Raw genomic sequence first — 27,708 nt, forward strand, 5'->3', positions numbered from 1 at the left:
ACTAAATTCAATTTTACTGACCAACTAAACAAACGAGTGAAGTTTCCTTTACGTGCTATAATCTAAGCTTAGTTTTGCAAGAATTACTCCCTACAAAACCAAACACAGACTTATCTCCAAGCACCAGCCATACATCGACCCAGTCTTTGTATTGCTTGACGGCACTCATGAAACAAAGCACAGAAAACTTCACTATACACATTAATTTAAATGTAACACTACACTATAAATAGAACACTAAAATAACCCCACAACTGACAGTAAAGCAATTCCACCACAGGTCTAAGTTCAACTGTACGACGATATTGTCCCCGCACAATCAAACAGAGACACAATTTCAAAGTTTACAATCACTTAGAATAATTTCCAAGTAAAAACAAACAGAGAAATAATAGCAGAACAACTTCACTCACCAGTATAACACACGAAAGCCAGAGACACTGTTAGTCTTGTAGATATTTTAAGAATGACGCGCGTCGGCTCGCTCCGACCCTTTTATAGATTCTATCTCCGACTTCCGACTTCTGACTTCTGACTTCTGACATTCGACTTCCGACTTCTGACATTCGACTTCCGACTTCTGACATTCGACTTCCGACTTCTGACATTCGACTTCCGACTTCTGACATTCGACTTCCGACAAGATGGCTACTCAATCGTGTGCTTTGTTTACTAAGTCTTATGCCCTATGCATTAGAGTTCACGATTAACACACGGATGTTTGCTTATCAACACGTGCCGAGTGCACGTGTTTTAGAGAGAGACAGAGCTATTGATATTGATACCTATGTAGTCCAATAGTGGAGCGATTCGCAAATATTTTTACGTAAATATTATTTTGTGAAAGATTGTTTAAATCAATTTAGCAAATGACTTCGTAAAGAAAGATCACATTTGTTCCTAATTGTTACATTGAATGATATATTCAGAAAGTATAATAGTCAATATTACTGATTATTACCTCTCTGACTTGTAATTGGAACCAAGACATAATATCGGAACGTTACGCAGCTGACAACTGTCAGTGTCAGTATTCCGTCCATGTGAATGTAGTTTGTTGATAAATACGTTTTTCCAACCTGTTTTACATTTAATAATAGTGAATTTTATCAGTGATGACGTAACTAAACATGTGATTAACCATCAAAGATATTATTTGTTAAAATATTCAATGAAATCCCGAAGGAAATATGCACCAAAAAGTTGGTCAAGGAAAAGTTGATTCGCCGTAAGTTTTATATGTAATAACGAGTCCATTTCCTCGTCATAGACGCTTGTTCTGTTACAACTCGCCCCCAGATTGGATTTCTTTTATAAAATACAAAGTGGTTTGTAAAAAATCCAATCTCACTTAGCAAAAGAAGCAATAAAATTGAATAAAAGAATAAAAGAAAAATATCTCTAGATCAGTCGGAAATATCCCCCATTTCTAATCGTGTGGTGTGTATTCCAATACTATGCAACTGCTAGCGACTCAGTTTTGAAATTAGCTCATCAGAATTTCGACAATGAACCATGATAACCCCTTTCTCAGAGTCCACGCATCGCCAGGGATACCAGGTTGTGAATCTGATAGGTCCTATTAACCCGTTCTTGCTAGCTCGTTCCCCGGTCGCGGCGAATATTCATTCCATCCACACTGTTGGACCGGAATAATTATCGTAATAATTTCAACGAGTTCACAATAACTTCCCACGCAATTACGAAGAAACCTTTAGAGCTCTCATTATAAGTCCAGAGCCTTCAATCTCCATTGTCGGAACTCAAACCAATTTCTCTACCTAATCACTCCAGCCACATGTTTTGGCGCATGTCTCATACTTGAATAAAATATACTGACTTAAGATCTGTTTGGATGTGTTTTTTTTTTTTTTTATAAAACAAACCTTAAATGACATAAGCATGTACCTCAACTTGGTACCACATCATGATCAAATGAAGAAATGATTTGATGATACTAAACTTCACATATTTGAACACATAACAAGGAAACAAATATTGAAAAGAGCCTCGTTCTCACTAGACGATATCGGCCCTTAAATATGTCGATTGTCAAATACATCCCATTCAAGATGAGGTGTGTGGATTCAGTGTGGGTCTTATTACCTTGTGTAGTTAGTAGTCACAAAAAACTACCCTTGAAATGGGTCGAATCCAAATGGATTTTAACCTAACCGATAAGCTTTTTATGGCTAATGTGTTTCCCTCAGCCCCCCCCTGTTTATTCCCCGCAAATTCCGACCAAACTAGTTTTGACCACTTTCCAGCGCTGTCTGTCTATATCAATCCACTCATTCTATATAAAAAAAAAAATCATTCAAGACACACATCATTCAGTCATTCATCCCATTCAAAACATTCTTACATCTATAAACATTCATCATCTCTAAATTATTCACACACACACACACAATATAACCATTCTTACTTCCTCATTCGCTCGTTCACTCGATCTCAACAGAAAGCCAACGCTTTTAAAAGTAATCAAAATAACGAATAAAAATGGAAATAAAATTACACAATAACTTCAAAAGTTTACGTATCCCATTTTACTCCACTCTACCCTGACTCGAAAGCAAAGAAAATTTCAATTTTATTTATGATAGGTTTCATTTTATACATCTATATTTAATTTTATAAAGTAATTACTAACCGCAAACAAATTTGACAATGTGTGAAAATTGTTTGATGCACATACTAAAAATAAAATGTTCGTACGAAACAAAATATTATATTTTATGGTCACATTTTAACTAGAGTCAATTACTGTAAGTTCACTAGCCCTACTTTCAATTTTCCTGTCTTTGTTTTTTTTTTTTTGCAGTTCATAATGCAAAATTGATAGCATAAAATGCAAAAAATTTATAAAAGTAAGTACAGTCACTTAAACAAAATAGTGGCCCTCCCTACTCCGATCTTTGTAGATAAAATACTGACCAAGTTATGCTTAGAAACGAGGATTTGCACTGATGATTACCGATATCGTACAGTATACCACCCTATATAATGTAAAAAATGATAACGCATAAATAATAAATATCACTGCTAACTGTAATAACTAAAATGAAAAATAGCTTATCCACCGATCTCGATTTTCCTAACGTCTACCCCAGGCAGACTAGATACTATATGTCCAATTATTGTTATATTAAAAGAATCCAACCATACAATGAATATCCAATACATTCTTCTTACAAAATAAAGATTTAAAAAAAAAATTGTTGTCCATATAATGAACCGACTTCTTTATCTAGATAAAAAAAAAAAATCCGTATTATAAATTTACATCCACCATACACCATTTTATAATCCTAGGAACGAAACTACTAAATGACAGAGAAACTTTACGATGGGCTAGCCAATAAGGCCCTTTATCACACAGATCACTATAGAAATAAAATTAATTTTAGTCAAAATTTTGACTTCTACCACCCCTATAATAATAACAGTGAATCTCAATAAAATTTTGAAGAACTCATGACGCATTTAAAATAATGATAATGATGATGATGATAAGAAAGAAAAATAATAATGTTCCACATAAGTATGTCGCAATAAATAAACATTCTTTACTAAGAAGTCATTGACTTGTAACCAATGTACTCATAAAATTTACATTACACATCATGTAATGTTCATAATAAACGCATAATACAATTTTGCAAAAAAAAAAGTAATTGCAGTTTTGAAGTGGTTTTCATATTTTCAATTTTTTCCCGCAAAATATGATGTATCCTTAATTTTGATATGGTTTTGATATTTTTTGTAAAATATAATGTAACATCAAATTTGATGTGGTTTTGATAAAATATATTCCTTTTTTTTTCAAACTATCTGCAAAATTTTATTTTGGTTTTAATTGCCTTATGATAAAATACAAAATGATGTCATAAGTAGGTTCAAAATACTTTTATTTGATTGGATAATAATATAACAAAATAATGAATTTTTCTTGAAACGAGCTTAAAACTTGTATTGTCCTATTCTATGTCTTCAATATTGTATAACATGCCCCGAAAGTTTTGTAACCTCAGACAATTATTCCTTCTTCATGGCATTTGCAGTTGCAGCAAACTTAGCAAATTGTTAACAAACACGACAATGGGTTGAGGAACTTGGTCAAAGGTGTCTCTCTTCCTTTTTTTTCTTTTCATACTTGGCTAGTTCTATGATGAGTTCTTGAGTAGCTAATGATGATGATTAGATCCTGCTGGCCTCCTGGTAATATTTCAAAATTTTCCAAACTATTCTCTTCTCAGTCGGTGTCATAACCCAGGACACCATGAAACCTCTTCCGAAGACACGTTGCACACTTGATCACAATCAGCATAACCGCAAAAGATCCAGTTACTTATTTTTGAACACAGCAAGTAACTTGAAACCAATGAATATTTCTTCAACTCTAAAGTTGGCTAGTCCTTATTTGTCCAATCATTGGTCAAAAAATAAAATATTGCATAAATCGAATATCATAAACACTTGTTATTTCACTAGCGTTACTAAGCATGCACTTAAACACACACTGAAGTTTTCACCGCATGTTTCCACCGTCCTCGTCCTCGCTGATCCACTATGTTCAATGACAGAACACTGCTGTGGTAAGAATCTATCTTAGGTTAAAACTAAAGTTAAGTTAAAGACTTCCAATAAACAGAGGGAAAGATAAAATAAAAATCACAAGCGTTAAAATATTTTCCAAAAAAAATATGCCAACTAAGGTTGCAGGACCATCTAGGTACTTTAACCATATGAGACGTACGTCTCATTTACGCTCACCTACAATTATTATTATTATTATTTTTTTTCTCAAGTATGATGTCTGATCGCTAAGTGACTTTAATTTTTCTAACTCAAAAATTACTGCAGACTATAAAACTCCGTCTTGTTTGCTCAATAAAACTAGTATAGGGTAAATTAACTGGGGTTTTGAACACTTACATATATGTATTTTTCTTGATCGGCATTTTCTGTTCCATTCTTCTGTTTAGTGTGGCATAATATGGCACCACTAACAACATAATCATATTGAAAATCTTCAGTAACACATTGGTCCTATGAGCAGGTATGAGACCAGGCTCAAAAACTCTTACTCCTCCGTTAGTTGACATCAAAAGCCGGGTACTTCAACTCGAACGTCCCACGAAATATCTCAATGTTCACTTCATGTTTTTCGCGTCCAAACTGTTGCTAACTCTGTCTCCATGTACTCAAGTCTTGCACTATTGCACTAACACCTTTTTTAACTAACTAATTATGGCCTAAAACTAATTGAAATTACTATGTTTTCACTAACAGAGCTCTTCGTTTCAAAACGTAGTTAACTCTCACATTTCTCTACGTCTGATAATAAGACGTCACTAAAAATCACACGTGCTTCTACACAATCAACTATACTAATTATTGGAAGCTACACAACACTGTAATTTCTGTGAAATCGTTTTCTTAAATAAAATTTAATAACTTCGCGCTCAGATTTTTTTTTCGTAAGGAACTGTCACTGTCAATATTGTCATCCTTAACCGTTTTTTTTTTCTTTTACAATTGTCCTCATGGGCGTATTTTCATTGTAAACACACTAATGTGTTTTTAGTAGTCACAAACATTAAATCAACAAAACAATTATTTGATATCATAAATTTAGCCTATCATAATGTTCAAATATTTGACTAGTTATTAGAAATATATAATTGATTTTTTTTTTTTTTCATAATTTAATGAAATCGAACGAAAACTATCGTGTAAATTTGTCAATGCGTAGGAAATCGCGTGTGCGCATCGGTTTACAAAAGTGTGACCACATTAAAAATATATTGTGAGATTCTTTAAGGATCTAACAGACGGTCGGACCGCACTTGTAAGGGGACATGTGTTAGGCCCTATTTACAAAATACCGTTCAGAATCTACACAACTTGAATAGTTTGATGTGATTTAAGCAATAGAAAATTAAATTAACAAAGTCTTTTGTATTTAAATACATCTATTGTATTAATTTTACTATAATGAAGTAGAGAAAAGTGAAGTAAAGTTTTGTAAATGACAACACCGGACAATAAATTACTGAATTACTGAATATCTTTTGTCGAAAATTGTATGACCGATCAAGCGTACCAACTTAAAAACAATGATAGTTTGTGTAATGTCACCGATAGAACACCTTTTGGCGAAGATATATGTTATCTGTGGTTAAATTATTTTCTCTAATCTATGTCATGCTTACCGCTAATCCGCTTGTTCGCGAAAAAATGGCAGATCCGTTTTTGTTTTCTTTAGCTCATTATTAATTACGTGATCTACAACTAGAATTATTTAAATATTCGCTTTATTTTAATCTGCTTAAACAATACGACAGGCAATTCTGCGCCGACGCCGGTCATGAACCGTCCATATTCGCCATTTTGTCATTTAGCAAACTAAGAAAATGCAAACAAAACATTATTTGCCCTAAACACGCGTTACTTCTAAATAATTTTGTCGACAAAGTGAGCCTGTTTTATCAAATTGAACTCTGAACTGCAATTGCAATGTAATTTTCCGTTAGCGAAAGTGAGGTTACGAAATTGACATGACATTATTGTTGGAAAAAAAAAAAAAAAAACGTGAATGCAATGGACATGTGTTTTGTTGTGTTTCTCATCAAGATAATAGAAGAATTTAGTGCTCATACTCATGATCTAATGAGCAAACAGCCCATGCAAAGGATGTCTTATCGGGCTATGCCTCAATTGATAAAGTGAACTAATTGCCTACTTCAAAAGCAGTTTTGCATGAAAGGTAAGCTTTTGTTTTATTATTTGATGTGTTTTCAAACAAGTCGTCGTTTTCGAAACCCAGCAGAACATACTTGCGAACTACAACGACTAGACCGAATATATTGGTGAAATGTTGCTTATTTCATTGTTCTGTCGTCAGATAAGTTAATGATAATAAATTTCCCCACGTTACTCGTACTTTCTGACTTTCACATTGCCTAAGAGGATCTTAAATATTCTAAATGTACGTGAAATAGTCCTAACTGTCAAAATATATTTGCTACTTTCAAAGAGGTTTATATGGTTGTTTGATTTTTCAGTCAACATCTAATTGGAATTTACAATGCCCGATATTTCTACACATCTGCCACAAATTTTATGGAAAACAATATTTATAGAAACTGAACATACCTTGGTTAAACGGTAAGCATTAAAATTATATCTTTGACTAATTTACTTGACCTAGGTCTCCTAACTGTACTTGGAACTTGTAATGTTGTTTCCGTTCCAACCAATAAAATTTCTCAAGCTTATGGATTATGGAAAGCAATATTTGTAGGACCTCAAATGAATGTCATGACATTTAAAAATAGGCATTGAAACTTGTCCAAACTTTAATTTTGTATTTTTGGATACTTAAATAAAATTATGTAGACTAAAAATCCAGACTTAGCATAAATTTTGTTTGTGTTACAATGAGTTTAAATAGTTTATGTATTAATTTTCAGTATATGAAATGGGTAACCATCCTCGAAGAACATCAACCAGCTGTCGGCAATGTGCAGGTGGACTGAGGAATTTTCCGGTGTGTCCTTTATGGACTGTACTCCGTCTTAGCACAATTCCCAAGTAAGTACAAAAAATCATAGCCACTAAACAGCTACTTTTTAAACTTAATTAACTCTACTTAGTGAGTAAAACGACTCGACAGGAAATTTTACATAGAAACATGGATATGGTTGTTCTTCTTTTTTTTTTTTCTTAACCATGAATGGCCTAGATAAATATAAACAATCTTAATGATACGTATTTATAAATAAGATTCCTTAAACATACATACACCCTTTTTTTTTTAACTAATTTTTTTTTATATATACAATTTCAGGTTTTACCCGAGAGGCCATGCTTCAGGTTGGACCGTCTTCCATATATCTACTGACTTCATATAAATGAAAGGTACTTATGTTTTATTATAATAACACGTTCTAATTATTAAATTTAAAAGTGAACAGCTCATGGCATTAATATTATATTTAGAAAATTTAAGTGAAGCGAAGTATAGCAAAACGGCGAGGCATGAGCGACCGGATAAAAATCAAACTTAACTGACTCATCCTCATTTTATTGGCTAAGCAAACTTATTACTAACTCATTTATGTCCTAGCTCGTGTAGATATGCACTGCAAGGCAGGGGTTCTCAAACCTTTTTTATTTTTAATTTCCTTTTTGTAAATTTTGCTGTATGCATTGTTTTTTCTGACACAATATTTCTCACGGGCGTGTCTTAGTTCCAAAATTAAGCGACGCGCCCCCGTGAATAGATAAATGAAATAATATTGTTCCTATTTGGCAGAACCCCACTCTAAAACTAAACCCTTTTCTTACGCTATCTACATGAACATTTCTAATCTCTAACGTTTCCTTTCAGTGTACTAAAGGCTCACTGATCTACACTACCAGCTCATGCTCAACGTTACTGAACAACAAAGTAATCCGACAATCAGACTGGACCCGGTCATGTTAGGTAAGTTTACATACTTAATGCGTACCACATACTACATACTTTTTCTGAACCTCAGTAAAATATGGTTTTATAATGATAATAGTGCTTATTATCTATGCCTACTTAACAGGAATATTACAAATTTCAATCAATTTTCATGAAATTCATTAAGCAATTGTGACAATGATCAAGCAGTGGTGGAGTTAGGGTATGGCGAGGTACGACCTCCCAGATGCTGGTAATGCTAATATTTCGTAGGATATGTTTGACATGGTTGTAATGAAGTACAGTATGTTGGCATACTCCTGACTTGTGAAATATTGTATAAAAGCTGTGTACACAATCTACCGAACATAATGATTGTATGGTTTTACACTTACTATTTTAGACTAGCCTACAGCTTATCATGTGAGGTAACGAACTCATGTCATATGGAGCTATTGAAAATCTTATTTATACATACATACTTATTTGTATTACTACAGTAAAAATATATACGTATAGAAAGTTGAAATTCGTACAGTGGATTTAATTTATTGAAATAATTGGCAGACATAGGCTACGGTGACCTCTCACCATCAAGAGGGACGTATGCTTGTTTACTACGGATGTAATATGAAAATATATGATGACTTATAAGCTAATGAACTAAAATTAGTCCTAATATGATTTATACCTATATCTTAACAGACAGAAACCTATTCTTCTCACGGCTGCACTACAGTGACAATATTTGGTACAAACCGTACAAACAATATGCCAAATTATTGTATGATGTATGAAATCCTGTGAGCCAATACGTAGATTATAGAGTGACAACTAAAATGCAAACAAACCATCCATCGAAGGATGTACTTGTCATAGTATACATGCGTGTAGCTATTCAGCATTCATAGAAAAATGGCGGGACGCCCCATATAATATTGTACTTCAGCGCGACAATGAATAATCGCGCCCCCATAACCATTAGACTAAAGCCTATCTTCTTGTATTACTAGGTCTTAAATCTAGGGCTTAGGTATCCTAGATTATTTTAGGAAAATAACCTTACACATAACGACCTACTTACTGTCCTAACTAGTAGTTATCCTGCCTATAAATGAAATTCTGTATAACAGACGCCTTCCAGGAACATACATAACATCAGAGAGTGTTCATGGACTATATAAGACAGCATCGAAGCTATCCGATCTCCAATGTAAAGCGCAAACGTGATGTAAAGCTTTCAAAATAGCCCTGAAGATGGCAGAACCTGCTAAGAAAATGTACTGGGCATATAGAGAACTATTTGTTTTAACATGAAATTCTATTACTATTGTACATTGTGTACACACTTATGTTTCCAATTCCGATTACTAGGTGGCAAACTCTTCTAAAGTGCTACAGCTCCGCGCTTCCTATTATTTTAGATACATGGGTATTTTCTATATAAGTACCTAGTATTTCCAGTACTTGCCCTGCCTATACAACAGCTAGAAAAACATACATTAAGGCACAGAATAAATAATAGTACTACGCATAGGCGCAAGGGAACGTCAAGATGTGCCAATGCCAACAATTGCTACGTAGCAATGCAACCAAATGGCCTAATCGGGACGATGTTTAGTTCAACCACTACGATTATGAGTTAATTTTCTGGAAATAGATTTTGTCTAGGTTTACTACGCTATTTTAATTTTATTATTTTTATTTTTCAGGTACCAAAGGAAAACGAAAATATCATTGGTTCTATACTGATGCATGACTTCGCTCGGAACGCGGCAAGAATTAACAATGGAAGAAAATACTACAGACGTGTTTATTAACAATAAAGTTATTTTTGTTTTTATGAAATAGCGATTGAATAAAAATATTAGGTATATGAGTTTTATTTAGAGATGAAATAAGTCAAGAAATACAGCACACCCACTCGTTTTCACAACAACAAATGTAGCCTGGTAAGGCTAATTCCTATTATTTATTTATAAACCTTGGTATCCAAGATGTGTTCTACAGAGCACATCTTAGATCCCTGGGCACGGAACCAAATGTAACTAAACTCCGCTCACCTTACTTATTTACTTACTTGACTAACAACAGTATAGCTAACCCCCCTTTAAATATACCCCGTAAATTTGGCCTTGTGATCGTCTAGCGTGAATAAGTAGAACCCTTCGATGTGAACCGCGATAACCTAGATCCTTTAATGAGTATCAGCTGTATTTTTGACAAATTTTTAAAATTTTATTTATTTATATTTTAAAGAAGAATAAAGGTTATTGTAGCATAATAATATAGTGTTATAGAAGAGTATTTTATCAGATTTAGGCCTAGATAGTTATATGTGAGAAAATTAATGACGTAATGAAGAAATTTTTAGAATAAAAGTTAGTGAGTGAAACATACATGAAATAAATATTAAAAAATATTTTGTTAATCATCGGCTACGCCTTATTAGTGGATTCGAGTTGCAGGACTGCCTTGCGTTGCCGTCTGAATCCCCTAACCTGATCAAACCACTTTATCAGGCATCCTAAGCAAGTAAGCCTGAAGGGCTATCTATCTACAAACTAACCCCCTTTTTGTTTTGTTTCTTTTCCCTAGCTAAACCCCCCTTTCCCCAATACTGCTAATAGACCATAACTTCTCGATCTTTCTAATGTTTTATCGAAACACCGAGCAGTTGCTAACTTTTATAAGAACTAAGTCTACTAACTTTTCTAAGCTTTTGACTTTCCATCAGTGGACGGCGCTCGCATGCCACTGGGCCCTATAACAAACCTATGCTTTTTATTCCAAAGAATAGTTTGTTTCCCTAACCAACTTGATAGAATTTACCTTGAAAAACCAGTTAGCAACACTAAGTGTCCCGCAGCCACACCGAAAAATCAGAAATTGCTACCACAATTATTAATTTCACTCAAATAAATTAAGTAATAAGAGATTTTATAAATTACCAGTTTTACCACATATTTTAAGATAGTAAACACCACATTTAAAGTCCATTTAAACCATATAAATAGTAGTAGTTAAATTATTTCTCCACAAATACACGTTGACCAATTATATTTCAAGACCAATCGTAAAACAGCCTCTACTTTCATAGAAATAGTGTGTGACTTTACCCTAATCCTATCATTTTCCCTACTCTAACATATCTGAAACACAGACCCTCACTTACCATAGATCTTGTGTTCAAAATATGCACAAGTGTATCCCTACCATAAGCTGTACAGTTCAGCCAGCGAAGCTGAGATAGGCAACCTATAGGCTTGAGTTCTGATCCCCCCTCTGCTCTTGCCCGCGGGCTAGGGTAGCAGAGAGTAGATCGCCCTATCCGTGTATATATCCAGTATTCTAGGACACACCAGTACCAGCCACATGAGAGACCCAGCTGCGATCAACTTTACTTAGATGTGGATCGATCACAACCGAAATCCCCAGCGACCAACGCCAGCATGGACTAGAGCACCGAGTAAATAAATATATATATATATAGGACCCCAGCCTCAAATACTGCCGACTTCAGTGAGCAAGGATTACTCCTAATGCCTTTCGTCAATCGTGAAAGTCCTCACTTCCATCTAACAGTTGGACTCTTTGAGACCGGTGAGAAAATACGCTTTTGTAAGTATAGAAAAGCGTCCAAGCCCTCCACTTGGAACAAAAAGACCCCTAAACGCCTCTTATTTGACACCGTAAGGGAAGAAGCGCCTAGCCGGACAACAGTCTGTCACAAACAATGATCTGGCTTATAACTTTCACAAAATAACCCCATAGAAAATTACTAAATTCAATTTTACTGACCAACTAAACAAACGAGTGAAGTTTCCTTTACGTGCTATAATCTAAGCTTAGTTTTGCAAGAATTACTCCCTACAAAACCAAACACAGACTTATCTCCAAGCACCAGCCATACATCGACCCAGTCTTTGTATTGCTTGACGGCACTCATGAAACAAAGCACAGAAAACTTCACTATACACATTAATTTAAATGTAACACTACACTATAAATAGAACACTAAAATAACCCCACAACTGACAGTAAAGCAATTCCACCACAGGTCTAAGTTCAACTGTACGACGATATTGTCCCCGCACAATCAAACAGAGACACAATTTCAAAGTTTACAATCACTTAGAATAATTTCCAAGTAAAAACAAACAGAGAAATAATAGCAGAACAACTTCACTCACCAGTATAACACACGAAAGCCAGAGACACTGTTAGTCTTGTAGATATTTTAAGAATGACGCGCGTCGGCTCGCTCCGACCCTTTTATAGATTCTATCTCCGACTTCCGACTTCCGACTTCTGACTTCTGACATTCGACTTCCGACTTCTGACATTCGACTTCCGACTTCTGACATTCGACTTCCGACTTCTGACATTCGACTTCCGACTTCTGACATTCGACTTCCGACAAGATGGCTACTCAATCGTGTGCTTTGTTTACTAAGTCTTATGCCCTATGCATTAGAGTTCACGATTAACACACGGATGTTTGCTTATCAACACGTGCCGAGTGCACGTGTTTTAGAGAGAGACAGAGCTATTGATATTGATACCTATGCAGTCCAATAGTGGAGCGATTCGCAAATATTTTTACGTAAATATTATTTTGTGAAAGATTGTTTAAATCAATTTAGCAAGTGACTTCGTAAAGAAAGATCACATTTGTTCCTAATTGTTACATTGAATGATATATTCAGAAAGTATAATAGTCAATATTACTGATTATTACCTCTCTGACTTGTAATTGGAACCAAGACATAATATCGGAACGTTACGCAGCTGACAACTGTCAGTGTCAGTATTCCGTCCATGTGAACGTAGTTTGTTGATAAATACGTTTTTCCAACCTGTTTTACATTTAAATAATAGTGAATTTTATCAGTGATGACGTAACTAAACATGTGATTAACCATCAAAGATATTATTTGTTAAAATATTCAATGAAATCCCGAAGGAAATATGCACCAAAAAGTTGGTCAAGGAAAAGTTGATTCGCCGTAAGTTTTATATGTAATAACGAGTCCATTTCCTCGTCATAGACGCTTGTTCTGTTACAAAATGATAGGGTAATAATTTGGTAATAATGATAGCTCGGACACGGTGAGGTCCTTATAACATGACGTCAAACATGTCAAATTATAAAGAAAATAGTTCACCCTTCCGACCTCTGTTCATTATCTGTTCTTTATCTTATCTTATCTTATCTGTTGCTGCTGGTGCTGCTACAAAGCAGACATAAAAAAGCTGGACTCCTTCCATCTACGCTGTCTTCGCTCAATTCTGCGCATAAAGTGGCAGGACAAAATACCGAACACGGAGGTCCTCCGTCGCGCCAGGATGCCGGGTATCCAGGCACTCGTCATTAAGCACCAGTTGAGGTGGGGTGGCCACATCGTACGCATGGACGATAGTAGATTACCCAAAGCGGTTTTCTATTCCGAACTCGCTGTCGGAAAGAGGAAACAGGGGGGTCAGTACCTACGCCACAAGGACGTCCTCAAGCGTCACCTAACCACTTGCGGCATACCGAGTGACTCCTGGGAGGAGATGGCGTTGCGTAGAACTGAATGGCGCGCAACTGTGCATAAAAAAGTTGAACAATACGAGCGGCAACGTTTGGAAGACCTGGATGCTAAACGCCATCTCCGTAAGACACGACCGAAGCCCTCGTATAGCTATACCTACAACCCTGCCGGCCAGCTTCATTGCGCAACCTGTGATCGCACTTTCAAAACCAAGTTTGGCTTCGCAAGCCACATCAGAGCGTTCCATGCTTCGGATCAATAACCGTTGGAGGAGTCGCCGTCGCCGGACACGGCGAGGAGGACTATATATATCTTATCTGTTAACGAATTGTATTGTAACCCGTTCATAGCGAGCAGTCTGTGTTACCTACACCCGTAAAGCTGGCAACGCTCTGCGTGTCCAATACAACAACATTTTCAGGATGCTGATGCAGCTGTCTCGGTTCTGTAGTAGGCTTGTGTCGTTCACGAACTATGAACTGGGTGGCTAGCCGAATGGCACAATCGCTCACGAAACGCTCACGAAACGAAGCGCTAGTAGATATCTATCTCTATCGCGCTTGCGTATTGGCGCGACAGAGCCAGCGGCGTATCGCTTTCGTTTGGCGTCGGAGAAATGCCATTCGGCTACGGGGCCTGTTAGGAATAAAATCCCATCAATGACCGAAATGAACTGAATCTTTCCGTGGTCTGAGAATCGGTCTTTGCTCATTTAGTTCAGTATAGGATCGGCGACCGCGAGCGGTTTGGATCGAGAACGAATGTGTGACTGCGCCGACCGAGAGCGAGAGCTACTTAGCAGAGCAACAAAAAAAGTCAAGTTTTCATATTAAACTTCGGTTACTTACAACCTTTCGGCCCGGAATATTACTATCTGTGGACTATTCGTATCATTTTGACACTATTTCCGACCGCAGTGGTCGCTGGTCTGGCTGAACTAAATGAGCAAAAGACCTAAAAGAGCGAACTAGTTCGTGGGAGCGATTGAACGAGATCGGAGCGCTCAGATCAACGAACGAAACGGCACAAGCCTATTCTGTAGTGCGTCAGGTATGTTCGCGGAGGCGCACACGGATGGCTTCCATGCCATCATTCGCAAGAAAGTGGCCTCTTTACTCAGTCGCACTCGAGGCAGTAGCAACAGCATCCTGGAAGTGTTTGCGTTTAGGTTTGATTGCCCTATTTATAATAAATGGAGGCAAATAATGCTTGGCCTTATTTCATAGTATATATTATACTATGTTTTATTGTACTTAATTAATTTATTGAATTTAATTTAAAATTACTGTAATTAACTTATGGACCCTTGGCCTGAAATAAACGTATATTATTATTATAACTAATAGTTAACGGACTACACGTGCGACCTTGAAATCCAGTGCTGACGTCAGCTTTAATGCAGATGTATTCTTCTTTATGAAGAACGGCCCAAATTCATGGAGAAAGGCGGTTACTTACGTCCTTTTGTGAGAGCACACAGCTTTTGTGTTTTAAACTTGGAACGGGATGATGCAGTATTAAGTTGCCAAGAAATGTCCGTTTCCCGTACTATAAAAATGAAGAGATTTATATGAATATCATTCAAGACTCTTTCAAGAGACTACTTAAACTCCATTTTTTATCTCTTCCGTAATATTTTTGTCTGATTACTCCTTCTAAATACTTGGTACTGTTATATGTGTATTTATTTATATATATTTATACATATAGTTATTTATCTGCATGTATGTATGTTTATGTATTTTATATTTTTAGTCTGTATTGTGCGATAAGTTTATTTCTTCGAATTTGCTGACACCTACTGACATAATGTAAATTTATCAATTTCCGCTACCTTAAGGTTGTCTGGAAGAAATCGCTCTTTAGCGATAATACCGCCTGTTGTTTACCTTTGTTCGTGTTGCTTCCTTGTTTTGTATTGTTGTATTTTATCAAGGTGTGCAATAAAGAGTAGGTATTTGTATTGTATTGAATACCACATAGTTAGAAGTGGTTTTCAGATAGCCTTATCTAATTCGCCATTATTCTTATCCCTGCTTTTATTTTCAAAGCAGTCCGCTAATGAATAAAAGAAGCAATGGCAAAATAAATACCACACTACCAACATCGTATCATAATTAAAACGAAAGAAAAGAAAATGAGGGGTTAAGGGTGCGTGTACACTTTGTCAGGATTATGGAGGGACTTTCTGTTTTTTTGTTACCTCAAATGTCATGCAGTTCCCATACAAGTTGGATTGTAGTCCATGTTAAAACCTAGATTTCTAGCAACAGAGTATTGAGACAAGATAAGAAGCGGAAAGCGAGACGTTGTAAGAAAATGTAAGGAAACGGGCATTTTTGGGACCATTTTTTGTCCTAGATCGAAAGGGCTCGTGATTCTGAGTAGGAAAAACATCAAATTTACCTACCTTAAAAAACATTTTTGGTAATTCTTCTCTCGAAAATGTCCAAACTTACCATTCTAGGACTCTTTTGTCAGGAAATTTTATATGACAACCTGATACGAATATGTTTTGGGAACATAGTTTGTAAAGTTTATCTCTGATGATGACTCTTTTTCATTTGTCTCCGCTCCGCATATGAATATAACATCGCAACCGAGACCGAGATCAATTCGGTATTGAATCAGATCTGTAGCGGCGTCTAGTTGGGCGCCATGCATTCGTTACCATAATAATCGGGTCACATCCATTATTTATGAACGGGGTAATACCAGAATCTTGAATACATCGTTAGGCTGAATTGTGTTTTATGTTGATTGGGCGAAATATTAGTTCTCGCTGGAATTACGTGTATGGATAGGGTTATCTTTAGAACTTCTTATATTTGTGTCGCTTAACTTCAAACTTGGGTAAATCCATTCTGCTGTAAGGTTGATTCTCTTTCAATTATATATTTTTTTATATATTCAACCTTAAAGCAGAATTGATTTACCCAAGTTTGAAGTTAAGCGACACATTTATGACAAATTATATACTGTTCATACTGACTTTACGTCATCGCTGACTTAGAGCTTTTCCATGGAAATGGTTTAAAAAATAAAGAAATGCGAAATGGTACTCAATTGAAAACCGCGTTTCTCCTTTCTGGTGGGGACACAATGATACTTTAGACCACGGTGTTTGATCATCATGATCAAAATGAATACTAGTAATACAATGTTTAAAGCAATACTCGACTACCTCAAAACTACCTAAATGGCGTCAAGTTTAACCATACCTGCAATAGTAAACAGAAGTCTTTGCTACCATCTCCGGTAGCATCTTGTATGTTCAGTACAACACTGTGACCTAAATACCTGACTCCTATGAAACAGCAATATAAAGAGAATACCAAATGTAATAACTTTGCACCGGTCCAACGTAAAAGCCCCGGGCTTAAGCTGCAATATGTAATGAACTAATAGTATAAAATAATAACCCCATATTGTTCCGCGCTTAAAAGCTTTCCATCACTTGGCTCGTAATTAAACATTAAAGACTAGGGAACACCTGAGGATCAATCGAACTGTTTCTTCAACCTCGTATCTTATTCTGCCATTGGAAATGAGAGCTTGAGTAGTGTTATTTAGGGTTCAGTTTTAAATCAATAAAATGGGCAAAGCTACGAGGAGCGCTTGTTTGTAAATATTGATGTCTTTGTAGTACTAGATAGTAGTTTAATGAACAAAACTGTATGAACACATTATAAATAAAAAATAAAAAAAATCTTAAGTACTTTGGGTATACATATATAGTCAACATCAAAAGTATCGGATCAAATAACGCTTTTACTGTATTATTATATTATACATAAAAACACATTAAGATTTAGCTATATCTATTACAATTATTCAGGATGTCAGGATACTTTTGGTGTGTAGTTTCATCTTCTAATATTGATGCTGACTGTACACGGTTCGTAATTAAAACACATTAGCAAAACTAAATATCTCTTTTAAAAATGCAAATCTAATCTACACATACCTACATTCTAATGAAATAACATCAAATCCACACATACCTACATTCTAATGAAATAACATCAAATTTACACATGGTAGAGGTATAAATGGTTAATCCAAATCTCGGCTCTATTTGTAGGACAAATAAAGATTTTCCAAAAGCCAATCTCTATAGAATAAAGCCAATAACAATAACCATCAGTCTAGACAGATTGCCAGACTAAAAAAGTGTTATCGTGGCTCCGGAATACCTCGGATACCTTTTATCTGGTAATTGCATTTTAGGTTCGGCCATCTTGGAGAATATCGTCGCGCTGTCGATTGAGAAAGACAAATTGTACTGGCAATTTTTTGTCTACGGTTTATTAAGAGAATTCCTAACATAAGATGATTAGGATGGGATATACATACAATATGTATCGTATTCATATTCACATCGAAATGACTATTTGCCTTTATTCTTGTTTTGGTTGTTTTCGTCTTCATTTTGAGCTTCAATAGTTACCTAATTTGTTCATTATTTACAATAAATATTAGTTGCATTAAGATTGAAATTCTTTAACAAAATAATAAGTTTGTAGGTGTTCAAATTTCGGACTAAATGCATCTATGGCTTTATAAGTGCTCTTAATTTAAACTAGTAAATACAATGGTGGCCATAATATCCATACTAATATTATAAATGGGAAAGTGTGTGTGTCTGTTTGTTTGTCCGTCTTTCATGGCAATACAGAGCGACAAATTGGCGTGATTTTTTAAGTGGAGATATTTGATGGGATGGAGAGTGACATAGGCTACTTTTTTGTCTCTTTCTAACACCCCCACTTACCTAAAATGGGTGGTTGAAGATTATATGGAGCATTCCACGTTTATCGAATTTAACGCGAGCGAAGCCGCGGGCATAAGCTGGTTGCTGTATAATCTCAAGTGCTATATCTAAAGTCACAAAGAAGCAGAGAGCACAGCAATAATCCCGCCGATGAATAATGTGGCTACGGCCAATTCGAACGTACTACACTAATATTACAATGATATTTGAATCATGATACGTACGATCCTAATAATACCACTCCGGTAACGGCGATAACACAGTGATACGATACTGATCTTTCTGTTTCAAGTCTTTTTTTTTGTATCGAAACCCCATAAGGGCGTAAGTCAGTTAGGTAGGTAATTTATAATTATGTTGGACGAGCGAAATGAACGATATTTTTAAATGATAATATCAGTCAGATGTCAGTCTGATTGTACTTTCGAATGGCCTCGTAAGGCTGTCCCAGCCAGGGCTGAATAAATTATGCCACCAATCGTACTGAAAGCGGTTTATGTGTCTCCGATGCTGTAATGTTTAATTTTGCTCCCCGGGACAGGATAGTGCGTGCCTCGAACGTTATGCCAGTTATGTCTAGTGTTGGTAGGAACTTCAGTATTTTGAGTCTGAGGATCTTTACTTGTTATTAGACTCAGCTTGAAAATCTTGAGAGTCTTTTCAATCTCCAATTTGGGTAACTCAACTTAGGTAGCGCAACTCAAAAATACTTGAAACTCGGAATAAGAAAGGTACCAATCTGTTAGAAAAGCAAAGAAAAAAGCCGAGACAGAGAAGCGGCGCATTGCGAAGGCTTGACTATCCTTAATAGATACATCTCATCGTGAAACCACGACCGCTCTGTCAATAGTGAACGACAGAAAAGAGTGGATTTAACAAGTATCTGAAAAGGACAAAAGATTCTGCTGCTATAAACTGTTATAGCAGGTCGTAGTTGATAAGACCCGCGACTTTCGGTCCGTGTGAGCTAAGCTTAACACCTTGCAGCAGGGTTAGCACATGATAGCCGCAAGAGTATGTCGCCGCGAGATAGATACCACGTCTTCTTCTAATTGTATTAATGACATAAGGACGGGTAGTCTTTCTCGCGGTGATATACTCTTGCGACAATCATGTGCTAACCCTGCAGAACACTACTCCAGACACAATTGAAAGAAGTATGGGATTAAGCTTATAGGCGTTTAGACAAGGTGTTAAAAAGGACAGCTCCTCCTTTCATTATCTCGATGAGAAACCAAGTCAACCAAGTCGAGTCTTAAGAGTTGACTCAAAGGACAACACTAGTTATGTGGGTAAAGTCAACCTCATTTCTTCGGTTTCTCGTTTGCATGCTAAACGGGTTCGGGGACCACTTGACTCTTAAGAATCGGCTGGGTGGTATTTTTTAGGAAATCATTCGGCTATTTACCTCTTAGCCCTGATGTTTAGTTTTTAGATACGTTTTCCTTTATAAAAAGCTAAAAGTTACCATGTTAAAAAACGATATTAAGAAAGAAAGAAAGAAACGTTTATTTGGTACCTATATAAAAAAATAATAACCTATTACATCTTAGTCTAATAACACTTTATACACCAAAATGGTTGCCACTCAGCATATGCCGATGACTAAGTTAGCCATGGCGCTGGTTTTCAGGGATGGAAAGTGACATAGTGTTCATATTACATGGTGTACCCAGCCGATACTCGTAGATGACGTTTTTCCTACTAATTTCTTAACCAACGTTTTATTTTAAATTCAATAGAATTTTATTGCGAATTCGGCATAAAATATAGCCATAAGTATGTCTTCAAATAACAAGCCAAAATGCCTTCTCAGCCAATAATCTTTGAATAATTTAAGGCCCGAATCGCCCTAAAAGCGTTTTCCGAATCTCCGAGCCAGCTATACTCGTAATGCTTAATTTGTTCTCTTGTGCGGAAAAGTGCGTGCGTTGACAAACCCCTCTCTCCAATTAGGAAAAGTGGCGATACGCTTTCCGCTCACTACTTTATTGGGAATTGTACTAATTCGTCATTCTGCTTGTGTGTAGTTAAGATGTTTTTTTTTCGGTATGGAATTGAGTGCGTGCGTTGTAACTAAACCTCCGATCACCTTACTTATTTACTTACTTACTTGACTAATCAACAGTATAGTTAACCCCCCTTTAAATATACCCCGTAAATTTGGCCTTGTGATCGTCTAGTGTGAATAAGTAGAACCCTTCGATGTGAACCGCGATAACTTAGATCCTTTAATGAGTATCAGCTGTATTTTTGACTAATTTTTAAAATTTTATTTATTTATATTTTAAAGAAGAATAAAGGTTATTGTAGCATAATAATATAGTGTTATAGTAGAGTATTTTATCAGATTTAGGCCTAGAAAGTTATATGTGAGAAAATTAATGACGTGATGAAGAAATTTTAGAATAAAAGTTAGTGAGTGAAACATACATGAAATAAATATTAAAAAATATTTTGGTAATCATCCGCTACGCCTTATTAGTGGTCCCGGCTTGGGCAAGGGCTTGCGATACGGTATGGGACCCCTGACCTGATCAAACCACTTTATCAGGATCCTAAGCAAGTAAGCCTGAAGGGCTATCTATCTAAAAACTAACCCCCTTTTTGTTTTGTTTCTTTTTCCCTAGCTAAACCCCCCTTTTCCCCAATACTGCTAATAGACCATAACTTCTCGATCTTTCTAATGTTTTAACGAAACACCGAGCAGTCGCTAACTTTTATGAGAACTAAGTAAGTCTACAAACTTTTCTAAGCTTTTGACTTTCCATCAGTGGACGGCGCTCGCATGCCACTGGACCCTATAACAAACAAATCCTTTTATTCCAAAGGCAGTTTGTTTCCCTAGCCAATTTGATAGAATTTACCTTGAATAACCAGTTAGCAATACTTAGCGTTCCGCAGCTACACCGAAAAATCAGAAATTGCTACCACAATTATTAATTTCACTCAAATAAATTAAGTAATAAGAGTTTTTATAAATTACCAGTTTTACCACATATTTTAAGATAGTAAACACCACATTTAAAGTCCATTAAAACCATAATAGTAGTAGTTAAATTATTTCTCCACAATACACGTTGACCAATTATATTCCAAGACCAATCATAAAAGAACTCTACTTTCATAGAAACAGTGTGTGACTCTACCCTAATCCTATCTATTTTCCCTACTCTAGCATATCTGAAACACAGACCCTCACTTACCATAGATCTTGTGTTCAGAATATGTACAAGTGTATCCCTACTAGAACTGTACAGTTCAGCCAGCGAAGCTGAGATAGGCAACCTATAGGCTTGTGTTGGTTAGATCCCCCCCTCTGCTTTTGCCCGCGGGCTAGGGTAGCAGAGAGTAGATCGCCCTATCCGTGTATATATCCAGTATTCTAGGACACACCAGTACCAGCCACATGGGAGACCCAGCTACGATCAAACTTTACTTAGATATGGATCAATCACAACCGAAATCCCCAGCGACCAACGCCAGCATGGACTAGAGCACCGAGTAAATAAATATAAATATATATAGGACCCCAGCCTCAAATACTGCCGACTTCAGTGAGCAAGGATTACTCCTAATGTCTTTCGTCAATCGTGAAAGTCCTCACTTCCATCTAACAGTTGGACTCTTTGAGACCGGTGAGAAAGTACGCTTTTTGTAAGGAAATAAAGACGCCCAAGCCTCCACTTGGAACAAAAAGACTCCTAAACGCCTTATGTTTAACAGCCGCAAGGTATAAAGCGCTTAGCCGGACAACAGTCTGTCACAAACAATGATCTGGCTTATAACTTTCACAAAATAACCCCATAGAAAATTACTAAATTCAATTTTACTGACCAACTAAATAAACGAATGAAGTTTCCTTTACGTGCTATAATCTAAGCTTAGTTTTGCAAGAATTACTCCCTACAAAACCAAACACAGACTTATCTCCAAGCACCAGCCATACATCGACCCAGTCTTTGTATTGCTTGACGGCACTCATGAAACAAAGCACAGAAAACTTCACTACACTTTAATTAAAACGTAAAACTACACTATAAATAGAACACTAAAATAACCTCACAACTGACGGTAAAGCAATTCCACCACAGGTCTAAGTCCAACTGTACGACGATATTATCCCCGCACAATCAAACAGAGACACAATTTCAAAGTTTACAATCACTTAGAATAATTTCCAAGTAAAAACAAACAAAGAAACAATAGCAGAACAACTTCACTCACCAGTATAACACACGAAAGCCAGAGACACTGTTAGTCTTGTAGATATTTTAAGAATGACGCGCGTCGGCTCGTTCCGACCCTTTTATAGATTCTAATTGAGACATAATTGGGACACAACTGGGACATAACTGGGACATAACTGGGACATACTTGGGACATAATTGGGACTTGGGACATAACTGGGACATAATTGGGACTTGGGACATAATTGGGACACAACTGGGACATACCTGGGACATAATTGGGACTTGGGACATAATTGGGACTCATATAAGAAAAAGATCATAAGTGCTTTGTTTACTAAGTCATATGCCCTACGCAATAAAGTTCACAATCATCGCACAGTTATTTGCTTGTCAACAGGTGCAGATTGCACGTGTTTTAGAGAGAGACGGAGCTATTGATATTGATACCTATCTAGTTCAATAGTGGAGCGTTCCGTAAATCGATAAATATTATTTTGTGAAAGATTGTTTAAATCAATTTAGTAAGTAACTTCGCAATGAAAGATCACATTTGTTCCTAATTGTTACATTGAATGATATATTCAGGAAGTATAATAATCAATATCAGTGATTATTAATAATTGGAACCTAGACGCAATATCGGAACGCCATTCGTTTGACAGATCAGATTGTTAGTGTCAACACTCCATTCATGAGAATATAGTTTGTAAATAAACTTTTTCCAATAAGTTGTGCATCGAATAATAGTGAATTTTATGAGTGATGACGTAACTTAACATGTGATTAACCATCACAGATATTATTTGTTAAAATATTCAATGAAATCCCGAAGGAAATATGCACTAAAAAGTTGGTCAAAGGAAAGTTGATTTGCCGTAAGTTTTATATGTCATAACGAGTCCATTTCCTCGTCATGGACGCTTGTTCTGTTACAGCGTGATGCTTAAAACTTTGGAATAACTATAGTAAAGTAATAAATGTCTTTACCACGTGTAATAGCCGAGGTCAACAAACATGTGATTTGAGGCTTTCTTATTAATGGCCAACTTGTGTATATTATTATTTTTCTGATCGTTGGAGCCGGGAAACAGTAACTTCGTTTAGTGCAGCGATCTAAAATTTAAAACTTTGAACTGAAAAGGGCTATGAAGAGAAAAACACGATAAAATAAAACAAAACTTCCGGGTTGTCCGTGTCCCATTTCGTACTCAACAGAGTAAGAGTATTTAAATCTAAGGAGTTGAGTCTATAAGGTTTATCTTAAATCATAATGGAATTGATAGCTAACTGGCGTCATTTAGTAATTACCAAAGACTTATGTACTTAACTCCGTATAGACAGATAAAGTCTAAGAAAAAAACGTACCTCAGAACCACAAAGAAAAAGGTACGGTGGCCTAGATGGCGTTACACCTTTGGGGAACGCTCGGCTAGATGGCGCTAATATTTATATTTGACATTTTAACACATATCATGCTAAGAATATGGGCCAAATTGCAAAATGGAGGTTCAAAAGTTTTAAGTCTGTGTCGAGAGATGGCAGTCTATGCACTGTAATTGGACATTTTACTTTGACAGTAACTCTCTATAATACTCGATCCTCTTTGGTAATTTATTACGTATGTTCTTGAGCTTACCGTGGGACTCAGTCAATCTATGTAAAAATGTCCTATAATATTTATTTGTCGAGGCTCAAACTGGAGCCTCATTAAAGAAATATACCTGAAATATTTAAAGGAATGCAGTGCAGTTGACTGCGATACTTTCCAATTCAAATCTGATCGACTGTTCCTCTCAGGATGCCAACTCACCACGGCTGTCACCAATGTCATCTTAACAAAGTCTCATGATTTTGTGTATCGTTTAACTATTCTATTGTAAAATAGTTGTTAAGTGATTTAAGACCAATAAATACTTATTATTATTATATAAATAACAGGCGCTGTATCGCAGTCAAACACTCAAATATGGCTCATACACCATCATACGTCATCATAGATAGACAACCGGTCTGGCGCAGTCGGTAGTGACCCTGCCTGCTACGCCGCGGTCTTGGGTACGAATCCCGGTAAGGGCATTTATTTGTGTGATGAGCACAGATATTTGTTCCTGAGTCATGGATGTTTTCTATGTATATAAGTATTTATGTATTATTAAATCGTTGTCTGAGTACCCACAACACAAGCCTTCTTGAGCTTACTGTGGGCCTCAGTCAATTTGTGTGAGAATGTCCTATAATATTTATTTATTTATCATTTCCATACTTGACATTCCATCAACCACAGCCGTCATGCTGCGACTTATTTATGTTTTAAGATTACTAACGGTTTGCTGTGTAGCGCATGTACATGAAAGGACTCGCGTACACTGAGAGAAAATACAACCAGTTTTCATGTTCGTTCAACAAGTTTTTTGGTTAAAATAGCGCCTACGTGCTCTTTGGTTCAAACAACAAGCTACTTGTCATTTGAATCGGCAATATATTTGAATCAACAAGTCGATTTTATAAAAACAACCTGACGTTTGGCTGATTCAAATGGATAAACCGCAACAAGTCGAACTTGTTAAATTCACAATGCAAATTTCTCTCAGTGTAGGTATTCCTTATTATACGAATACGACACGTCCTTTCAATCAGGAACGTGTAGCCTTGTCCCAGTTTAACAAACTCAAGGATGCTGTGACACTTTTTGTTTGATTTTGACTTAGCATGTAACTCTACCGTGAGTTTTGATGTTTTAGAATACATTACTTGACTACACTTCATGAAAAATGTATGTAATTTTTGGTCTTAGTAAGTAACTGTTCCGGGGCGCTGTTGATTTTCTTCATATAATAAATATAATTTTCCGTGTCGTTTATGCTACCCAGTAACGCATTAAAAAAGCTCGTGGTAGCCACATTGAAGTTGAGACGAGTTGTAAGTATGTTTTTTTATTCTAGTAACAATAAAATTAGTGCGTTATTCTGTGCCACAGACACGGTGAACGTCAGACCCATTTGGTACACCATTTAGGGATTTAAGTAGCTCTCCGTGAAATTGTGCCTCCGAGTGTAAAGTGAAATGAACGACTTGTAGAAAATTCTCATTCAAGCAAAATTCATACCCTTTATACCTAACTTTATGCCTAAATATTTGGTATTATCATGCACACGAGAGCAATTGTCACTCACTTTTTATCTTTCCATAAGGTAAACTGAAATAAATGTCATATACAAAGAAAAAGTGACCAAGGCCATGTGTTCAAAGCTGGATTCGAAACAGCGTCCTTCGTTATCGCGACGGATGCCTAAACCACTCGGCCATTCGGACACGGGGGCAAGGGTCGACATTTTCAAGTATATGACACAATTACCGAAGGCTTATGGCGCCCCCCGCTAGTTTATAGTTAAAATAGTAATAAAATACTAAAAATACAAATTAAATTATTTTCTATGAGGATAAATGAATTTGTTCTAAGAATTTCTATAAGGTTCCAATCATAGCGCTTGAGTTTACAAGTATTTATTTACACTGTGCTCATGCTGGGCTGCGTTTCTCCTCCCTACGAAATTATATTATTATAAGTAATATTATTTCTAAAAAACAGTCCAACGAAAATATCTAAAAAATACTTGCCGTGAATTGCCCCTTGTGATGAAAATATGTCAGCGAGATTAAAACGTGATGGCATGAATGAGCGTCAAACGGTAGATGCGGGCACCGACGACAGGGTAGCAGTGACTTATGTGAAGTTATGTGACCATATATGTATGTAGGTATAACACGAGCTTACAGCGCGACAATGATACGATAAACTTAGGTTGGGCATAAAAATTAGCCTTGAGAATGTAAGGAAAGTAAGTATATTTCAAAAAAACCTTATAGCAGAAATTGGCCGACGGGCCGAACTAGGTAATATGCAGACATTAAACGTCGGTACGAACTCTACATCATCCCAAAGAATCCTTGAGAATTCGAGGAAGGTCTCGCGGCTCTGGGCTCCTAACCCGTCTGACATCGCTCGATAAATAGCGACAGTCACTAGGTATATAAACATGGGGCGATAAAAGTAAGACATTTTCATTTTCAATCGTACAAGAGTAAGAAAAAACCATTGACTGTGATATGCTGACTTTGCCATATTCTTGTTTATAACCTTATTTCAGGAGACTCAGGAGAGGAAGTAATTGTGTAACTTTACGAAAGCATTAAACTTGGATGATCTAATAATTATACCGTTACTATTAATTGACTCCCTCCACCCCACTTTTTTTGGATTTGGAAATTTTAGTGTGGTTTCCACTCAGAATCGCGAGCTCTTTCAACCCAATAGGAGAAAAAAGTGTCCCAAGGATTTTTTCCCATTCCGTTACCATTTTTTCATACATTTTGTATGGCGGTAACGGAATGGTAGGTTTGAAAAATGTATGGAAATCTTGGGACATATTTTTCTCCTATCAGGATCGAAAAAGCTCGCGATTATGAGTAAGTATATGAATCGCGTAAAAAATACCCGTATTACAAAAAAGTGGAGTGGACAACTATGAAAAAAATGGCCCACACATGTAAGTATTTTATTTCACTGAAAGGTTCTCAGTGGAAGGGCAGCCATACAGGAGCTTTCAACTGTTAGCTCCATGCATCAGGACCGTGTAATTCATTTACATGCATTCGGATTGCTTATTTATGAACTTGGGAGCCGTAAAATTCGTAAACGCAGGTGTAGGAGACTATTTAATGTTTATACTACCGTAGGTTACGTGA

At 36.3% G+C, this 27,708-nt stretch overlaps 1 protein-coding gene and 1 long non-coding RNA gene across 2 annotated transcripts in view; both read left to right on the top strand.

Annotated features, from left to right (window-relative positions):
• LOC125242533 overlaps positions 1 to 27,708 on the top strand; it is a 482,853-nt gene that overhangs the window by 308,257 nt on the left and 146,888 nt on the right. The window lies entirely within an intron of this gene.
• On the top strand, positions 6,711 to 10,328 carry LOC125242538. Its single transcript, XR_007178882.1, has 6 exons — positions 6,711 to 6,772; positions 7,071 to 7,173; positions 7,479 to 7,599; positions 7,856 to 7,926; positions 8,399 to 8,494; positions 10,171 to 10,328. It is a non-coding gene; the product is annotated as an uncharacterized LOC125242538 (long non-coding RNA).

The sequence above is a fragment of the Leguminivora glycinivorella genome, chromosome 3 (genome assembly GCF_023078275.1).
Source record: "Leguminivora glycinivorella isolate SPB_JAAS2020 chromosome 3, LegGlyc_1.1, whole genome shotgun sequence".
Taxonomy (NCBI): domain Eukaryota; kingdom Metazoa; phylum Arthropoda; class Insecta; order Lepidoptera; family Tortricidae; genus Leguminivora; species Leguminivora glycinivorella.